Here is an 8,039-nt window from a genome sequence, read left to right on the forward strand (position 1 = left end):
TTCATAAATCATATATCAACTTTTTTGCTTTGAGGTCTTTCACACACTTATTTTAGTTAATTTAGTAATTTCATAATTACTTTTCCGGTTTTTTAAGTTTATTTATTTTGAGAGAGAGTGTAGGGGAGGGGGGAGAGGGACCAAGAGAGAGGGAGAGAGAGAATCCCAAGCAGGCTCCACACTGTCAGCACGGAGCCCAACTCAGGGCTTGAACTCACGAACAGTGAGATCATTACCTGAGTGGAAATCAAGAGTCAGATGCTCAATCGACTGAGCCACCCAGGCACTCCAATTCCTTTTCCCTTTTTAGCGACAAAATTGTGGCAGTTTGGTCAGTGGCTTCCATACACTTCCACCATGACTGGTCTGCTATCCTTGTTTCACAGTCCCATTCTCAAGTCTCCTTGCTCCAGGAGCAGAATCATCCTCTGATGAGTCAATTCCTTGTAGTGAGAGTCAGGAGTTAGCACAAGTGCCGCTGTTGATGGGCTACGGTCAGGGACAGAACCAGAAAAACAAAAACAAAACGAATAAAACAAACCAACAAAAAGAGCCAGAAAAACACATTTTTGTTAAAGGTCATGAGGTCACAGTGGTGTCTCCCATCAAATGTACCTTTTTTCCCCCAATATAAAATCTTAACTTATCGTCTCCACAATACTTCTGCTTCACGTTTTAGTCCTTCACCAATAATGCCATCACATTGCCTTCTCTTGTATTACTCACATGCCCTGCCAGCCGCCATTATTGAGCCGCCTTTGTTGACTATAATATCTGTTGATTTGGTCTCCTTGTTGCTGTGGACCAACCTGTCCTCGCTCCATAAACATCAAAAAACACAAACTTCCAAGTGCGCACACACACACATGCTGACCAGAGCCAGAATTCCTATGTATATTGTTCCAGGCAGCCTTCTGACAGCTAGATACCCTTTAAGACAATGGCTCTGGAGTCAAATCATAACTGAGAGTGTTTCAGGGAACGTTCAGTTTTTGTTGTTACTGTTTGGCTAAGCTGTCCCTTGGGAAGCTGGCATTTATTCTCACCAGATATTTCAATTTGATTTTTTAACATTCTTGTTTTTTCTTTTCTTTATTTCTTTTTTATTTGTTTAATGTTTATTTCTGAGAGAGACACACAGAGTGTGAGTGGGGGAGGGGCCGAGAGAGAGGGAGACACAGAATCCGAAGCAGGCTCCAGGCTCCGAGCTGTCAGCACGGAGCCCGACGTGGGGCTCAAACTCACGTACAGTGAGCTCATGACCTGAGCCAAAGTCAGAAGCTTCACCAACGAGCCACCCAGGGGCCCCCTAACTTTCTTGCTTTTTCTGATTTGAAAAGGATCACACAAAGGCATGATAAAGAAGACTGTTTCCTTTCAGAAGTGCTGGGAATCGCTGAAACGTACAAAGATGAAAATGACAATCACTCCACTCACTACCCAGAAATAACTCCTGCTAACACGCTGAAATAGGAAGTGTTGACTGTAACGAAAGGAACCCACATGTACCTGAAAGAGCTGTAGAACCTCAGGCAAATATTTCATCCGAGATTTCTTACGGTTTCTCTAAAAGATTCAAAAAAGGGAAGAAATATTAAGAGATATAGTTGGGCCACCCTGCTCTTTTTTTTTATCCCCGACCTTAAGAGTCGTAATGAAAAGTCTTCAATGATGGTATAATTCTGACTTAAAAGTATGTATTTATGGGGCGCCTGTCTGGCTCAGCTGGCATAGCCGGAGACTCTTGATCTCTGGGTTGTGAGTTCCAGCAATATGTTGGGTGCAGAGATTACTTAAAAATAAAATCTTCGGGGTGCCTGGGTGGCTCAGTTGGTTAAGGGTCCGACTCTTGGTTTTGGCCCGGGTCACAATCTCATGAGTTGTGGGATAGAGCTCCGCGATGGGCCTCACAATGGTCTCCTCACCTGACAACTGGGAACTTACTTGGGGTTCTCTCTTTCTCTCTCAAAATAAAGAAATAAACATTTAAAAATAATAAATAAACAGACAGATAGATAAATAAATAAATAAATAAATAAAAGAGTTGTAATGAAAAGTCATCAATGATAGTATAATTCTAAATTTTTTTAATTTTATTTTTTTAGTTTACACCCAAATTAGCTAGCATATAATGCAACAATTCTAAATTTTTTTTTTTTAATTTTTTTTTTCAACGTTTATTTATTTTTGGGACAGAGAGAGACAGAGCATGAACAGGGGAGGGGCAGAGAGAGAGGGAGACACACAATCGGAAACAGACTCCAGGCTCCGAGCCATCAGCCCAGAGCCTGACGCGGGGCTCGAACTCACGGACCGCGAGATCGTGACCTGGCTGAAGTCGGATGCTTAACCGACTGCGCCACCCAGGCGCCCCTCTAAATTTTTTTTTAATGTTTATTCTAGAGAGAGAGAGAGAGAGAGACAGAGTGTGAGTGGAGGAAAGGCAGAGAGAGGGAGACACAGAATCCAAATCAGGCTCCAGGCTCCAAGCTATCAGCACACAGGCCAACGTGGGGCTCAAACCCATGAACTGCGAGATCATGACCTGGGCCGAAGTCAGACGCTTAACCAGCTGAGCCACCCAGGCACACCATACATACTTTTATTTATTTAAAAAAATTTTTTTACATTTATTTATTTTTTGAGAGACATAGAGAGACAGAACACAAGCAGGGGAGGAGCAGAGAGACAGGGGGAGACACAGAATCGGATGCAGACTCCAGGCTCCGAGCTGTCACCACAGAGCCCGAGGCGGGGCTCGAACCCACAAACCGTGAGGTCCTGACCTGAGCCAAAGTCGGACGCTTAACCGACTGAACCACCCAGGTGCCCCATACTTTTAAATCAGAATTATACCATCATTGTGGCACCTGGGTGGCTCAGTCAGGTAAGCGTCCGACTTCAGTTCAGGTCATGATCTCACAGTTCATGGGTTCGAGCCCCACGTCGGGCTCTGTGCTGACAGCTCAGAACATGGAGCCCACTTCGGATTCTGTGTCTCCCTCTCTCTGCCCCTAACCCACTTGCATTCTGTCTCTGTCTCTCTCAAAAATAAATAAACATTTTTTTAAAAATTATGTGTTTATGAGAAAATGTCATCCTTTACAGTCAAAATGGTAGGATAAAAGCTGTGGGGTCCAAAGGTCTCAGGCTTTCCCTAATTTTTTTCTCTTTTGTTTACCGTACTTTGGGTTTTTATTAACACAATTAACTAATGAGAAACATTTCTTTCAAGGTAAACTTAGTCAACTGTCCCATAAAAATCAGAAGACTTCTCTGATCTCTAACTGGATAATCAAAACCTATTTTTTAATTAAAAAAAAAAAGTTTAAGACCCACACCTACTTTTAGGTTCGTTTGCTGAGAGAAAAGACTAGAGGAACGCAGGGCTGTCAGCAGGTAAACCGGGCAGAATAGACAGGGGGCTGTGCAGAGCTCCCCAGGCACCCACTCAGCTACCGTTGCCTCCCCCCGCCACCCCCCCACCCCCAGACCGCCCCCCGGCAGCGCCATAGCTGTAGCCGCCAGTGGGCACCACCCTCCAGCCCTGGTCTCTCTCTCCCTCACCCCCACATCCAGTGGGTCAGGAAATCCCTATGGCTCCACCTTCAAGTTTATCCGGAACCCATTTGTATTCTAGCCTTAGCCTCCTTCCAGACTCCCCTGCTTCCCACCAGGCCTCCTACAGTCTTCTTTCAACACAACAGTCCCAGTGTCCCAGTTTCTTTTAAAAAAGAAAGTCAGACCCCCGCCATTGTGCTTTAAACACTACGGGGGGTGGGGTGTCTCTCAGAGTAGGAGCTGCACTCCTCTCAGGAGACACACAGGCCGCTATCTCTCTGAGCTCCTCTCCTTCCACTCCGGCCCCTCCTCCGGCCATCCCAGCTCCTGCTCCCTGGAGCAGGCCACACATGCAGCAGACTCAGGGCTAGGCACCAGGGGCTCCCCCTGCCCACCCCTCGAGCTAGGCCCTCCAATACCTGCTTACCAGACGCCCTCCCCTCTGTCAAGTCTTTGCCTGACTCTCATCTTCTCAACGAGGCCCTCATGACCACCCTATTTAAAACATCCTCTCCCCCTATGACCCTCTGCATTCCCAGTCCTCCTTCTCTCCTACTTTCTCTTTTGCTTTCCCGTGTTGATCAGATTTATGGTTTGTTGTGTGTCTGCATCACTAAAATATAAGCTGTACCAGGGCAGGAATTGTTCTGTTCACTGATGTGTTCCAGGCGCCTAGAATTGTGTCTGGCCCATGGTAGGCACTTGGTAAAAATTCGTTGAAATTGATCAGTTCTCATGCCATAGCAATGGGTAAATGATTTGAATTCGTCAGCTAAAAATACCCTACAGGGGCGCCCGGGTGGCTCAGTCGGTTGAGCATCTGACTCTCCATTTCGGCTCAGGTCATGACCCCATGGTTTGGGAGTTCAAGCCCCACATCCTCTGCACTGACAGTGCAGAACCTTCTTGCGATTCTCTCTCTCTCCCTCTCTCTCTCCCCTCCCCTGCTTGTGCTCTTTCTCTCTCAAAATAAATAAATAAACTTAAAAAAATTGTTTTTTCATGTTTATTTATTTTTGAGAGAGACAGAGCGCAAGCGGGGGAGGGGCAGAGAGAGAGAGGGAGACACAGAATCCGAAACAGGCTCCAGGCTCTAAGCTGTCAGCACAGAGCCTACCGCAGGGCTTGAACCCACAAACCGTGAGATTATGACCTGAGCTAAAGTCGGTGGCTTAACCGACTGAGCCACCCAGACGCCCCAGAAACTTTAAAAAAAAAAACACCCTATAAAACTATCTTTTACAAGGCAGCCAAAAAAAATAACAAAGCACATCATGGGGAATCGATTATGGCTGGCAACTATTATAAATCCGAAATGACTGTACGCATAATTAGAGTACCGGTCATCCCTCTGCCCTGCCACCCACGCCCTGAATTACCTGACCAAAGGCGGCCTGGCCTTGTCCGCATGAAAAACGCTGCTCCTTCCGCTTTGTCAGGTCTCAAGTTCATTTTGGAGTTAACAGCCTGCTTTATTTCAGATAGTGGCTTTCTTGAACAGTGCGTCTTTTTATTTTTTGCAAGTTTCTAATCAGCTCTTGGAGGATTTCAATGTTGGTTGTCTTGTGACCCAGCTGTTACTCGAAATTTCTGTACCTGAAGTTCTTAGTCAGTTTCAGCTTCTCACACCCTCGGTTTTCCTCTCTCTTGAATTCTTCTGCTTTGCTGGAGTTTCTCCAACATGTCAAAGCAACTCAAATGTTATTTGTTTGTTCCAGAAAGGGAGCACAGGCAGTAACCTTTCTGCGTCCTTCTCTGTCTGCCCGTGTCCCTCTTTGGTTCATGTCTAGAGTGTTGTCAAGTTTACATTCCAGGTGACTGCTGATGCCACAGAGGCCAGTCTTGGCCGCCACAACTTCCTTCATCGCTTGCTCAAGCTCCCTGTGCATCCCCCTCTCCCTGGCCCTCCCAGTGGCTGCGAAACTGGATAGAAACAGCTAAAGCCAGCTTTCTGAGATAGACGTTCTCTATGCTTGGAGGAAGTAGTGAGCAAATTCAGTGTGTGTCCATCCGATTATATTATGAACTCATCGGGATGTCTTGCCATCAAAGCCTACTGTGAAGAATTTTATAAAAACAAATCACCTACTGACTTGTCACTGGAGAACATCTAGGTTCTTATAAAGCAAGTTTGCCTAGAGCAAAAGATAAGTGAAATAGCCAGAAATATGGAGCATTGCTGCTTTCTATCAACGATCCAGAGGTAAAGGGGCTGTAGGAAGTCAAGAAGCAGGAAAAACTGATGCAGAGTTTCAGGAAAAGGGAGAAAAATTGAGAGACAACCTGGAGGTACCATTCAAGCCTCAGCTTAAAAGGAAATGAAAAAAAGAGGGGCGCATGGGTGGCTCAGTCTGCTAAGCGTCCAACTCTGGATTTCAGCTCAGGTCATGATCTCATGGTTCATGGGTTCAAGCCGCGCCCCCCTGCCCCGTCGAACTCCATGCTGATGGTGTGGAGCCTGCTTGGGATTCTCTTTGTCCCTCTCCCCCTTTCCCTGCCCCTCCCATGTGCTCACTTGCTCTCTCAGTCTCAAAAATAAAATAAAATAATCTTTCATTTAAAAAAATGAAATGAAAAAAGAAAAGAAAAAGTCGTCTGTTGTCTTGTAGCCGTTGATAGAATCGATACAAGGAATTCCGTGGGAGTCTTGGAAAATGGAAATAATGAATACCGTTTTCTGAATTAAGTTAGGACTCAGCACTATTCAAAATCTCTGGTCTTGGGGACGTACATGCATAAAATACCAAGCATTTATTTAATCAGGGAAGGGTTAAAACTCTCAAAAACACAAACAACAAATCATTTCCGGAAGGTCACACCTCATCTCTTGATTCCTTGTTTGCATTTGGGGAAACGTCCGATAACCCCACATTCCATGGACAAGGTCTTCAGAGCAACAGGGGAACAAGATGATTAGAAACCCTCTTTCAGGGGGCACCTGGGTGGCTCAGTTAAGCATCGACTTCGGCTCAGGTCATGATATCACGGTTTGTGGGTTTGAGCCCCGTGTCAGGCTCTGTGCTGACAGCTCAGAGCCTGGACCCTGCTTCGGATTCTGTGTCTCCCTCTCTATCTGCTCCTCCCCCACTCATGCTCTGTCTCTCCCTCTCAAAAATAAATAAACATTAAAAAAATATCAAAAGAAAGAAAGAAAGAAAGAAAGAAAGAAGAAAGAAAGAAAGAAAGAAAGAAAGAAAGAAAGAAAGAAAGAAACGCTCTTTCAGGCTGGCTGAACAAGGAGGAGCTCTTTTACCCTTTTTTTTTTCTTTCCTGGCAGAGTCCTGGGCAGCCACAGGCCCACAGCACCCTCTGCTGTTGAGTTGCAAAGGACGGTGCCTGGGTGTTAGGATGAAGACAGCTAACGGATTCTGGTCCTGGGCAAGAAGCAAATTACGAGAGCAGAAAAAATTCAAAATTAGTTTCCATGCAAAACCTCAGGATGAGTTCATCTTGCTGGTAACAGAGCAAAGGCTAAGCAAAATAAAACCGGGCAGCTGAACTTTTCCAGCGAGGCAGCTTTTCAGCCTTTTCCAAGCGGAGTGGAAAGCCCAAATTCACCCACACCAAGGCTCCAAAACAGGAAAAATACACCTTTTCTAGTGTCGTTTGCGAAGCGCATGTAATACTGTCTCCATAGAGGTTGAGCCCAGAGTAACAGGGAGGGGGAGACCAACAGGCTTAGAATTGCATGTAGGGATTTAGGAGCTTATCTTCTGGACCCCAAAAGAATAACCCCCTAGTTTTTCAGTCCTGGCACTATAATGTACGTGCAGGCCCTAAGAGAGGTAAAATAGAGGCTACGTGGCAACGTTATAATGAAAGGTTTTCACTTCTATTTGTAGATTGCTTAATTGATCCTTTTTCCTTGCCAAAGGCACCAGACAGCCTTCAGATCCTTAAATGCTCCCATCTTAAAATCATTTATTTAACCATGAGAGAGATACTAGTTTGTAAGCAAAAAGATATTCATCATATACATAAAGCTGTGTCTTTTAAAGTATATTCGCAGACTCAGAGAGGCCAAGCAGCATGGTGGTTAGGCAGGCTGCCGGTTCAAAATGCGCCCTGTCCTTTACTACCTGAGTGACCTCAGGCAAGCTCCTTACCTCTCTGCGTCTCTGTATCCTCACCTGTAAAAGGGGGATAACAATAGGATATATCTCCTGGAGTTGTTATGAGACTTGAGTGAGTTATTTACAAACTGCTTCGCACCATGTCTGGCAGAACTAGGTAAGTACAGGTTTAATACCAATCAATAAGTAAACAATACCAAACAATAGAAAATTAAAAGTGCGTGGTGGCACTGAAGACTGCTTTTCAATACATGTAATTGCAATCAGCAGAGTTTTTTTTTTAATTTTTTTAACGTTTATTTATTTTTGAGACAGAGAGAGACAAAGCATGAACGGCAGAGGAGCAGAGAGAGAGGGAGACACAGAATCGGAAGCAGGCTCCAGGCTCTGGGCCATCAGCCCAGA

At 45.2% G+C, this 8,039-nt stretch overlaps 1 long non-coding RNA gene across 1 annotated transcript; it reads right to left on the minus strand.

Moving 5' to 3' along the window:
* Positions 1 to 272: 272 nt before the first annotated feature.
* On the minus strand, positions 273 to 5,621 carry LOC115501484. Its single transcript, XR_003964800.1, has 3 exons — positions 4,941 to 5,621; positions 1,510 to 1,566; positions 273 to 489 (listed from the first exon to the last, which is right to left on the minus strand). It is a non-coding gene; the product is annotated as an uncharacterized LOC115501484 (long non-coding RNA).
* Between the last annotated feature and the right edge of the window lie 2,418 nt (positions 5,622 to 8,039).

The sequence above is a fragment of the Lynx canadensis genome, chromosome E1 (genome assembly GCF_007474595.2).
Source record: "Lynx canadensis isolate LIC74 chromosome E1, mLynCan4.pri.v2, whole genome shotgun sequence".
Classification (NCBI taxonomy): domain Eukaryota; kingdom Metazoa; phylum Chordata; class Mammalia; order Carnivora; family Felidae; genus Lynx; species Lynx canadensis.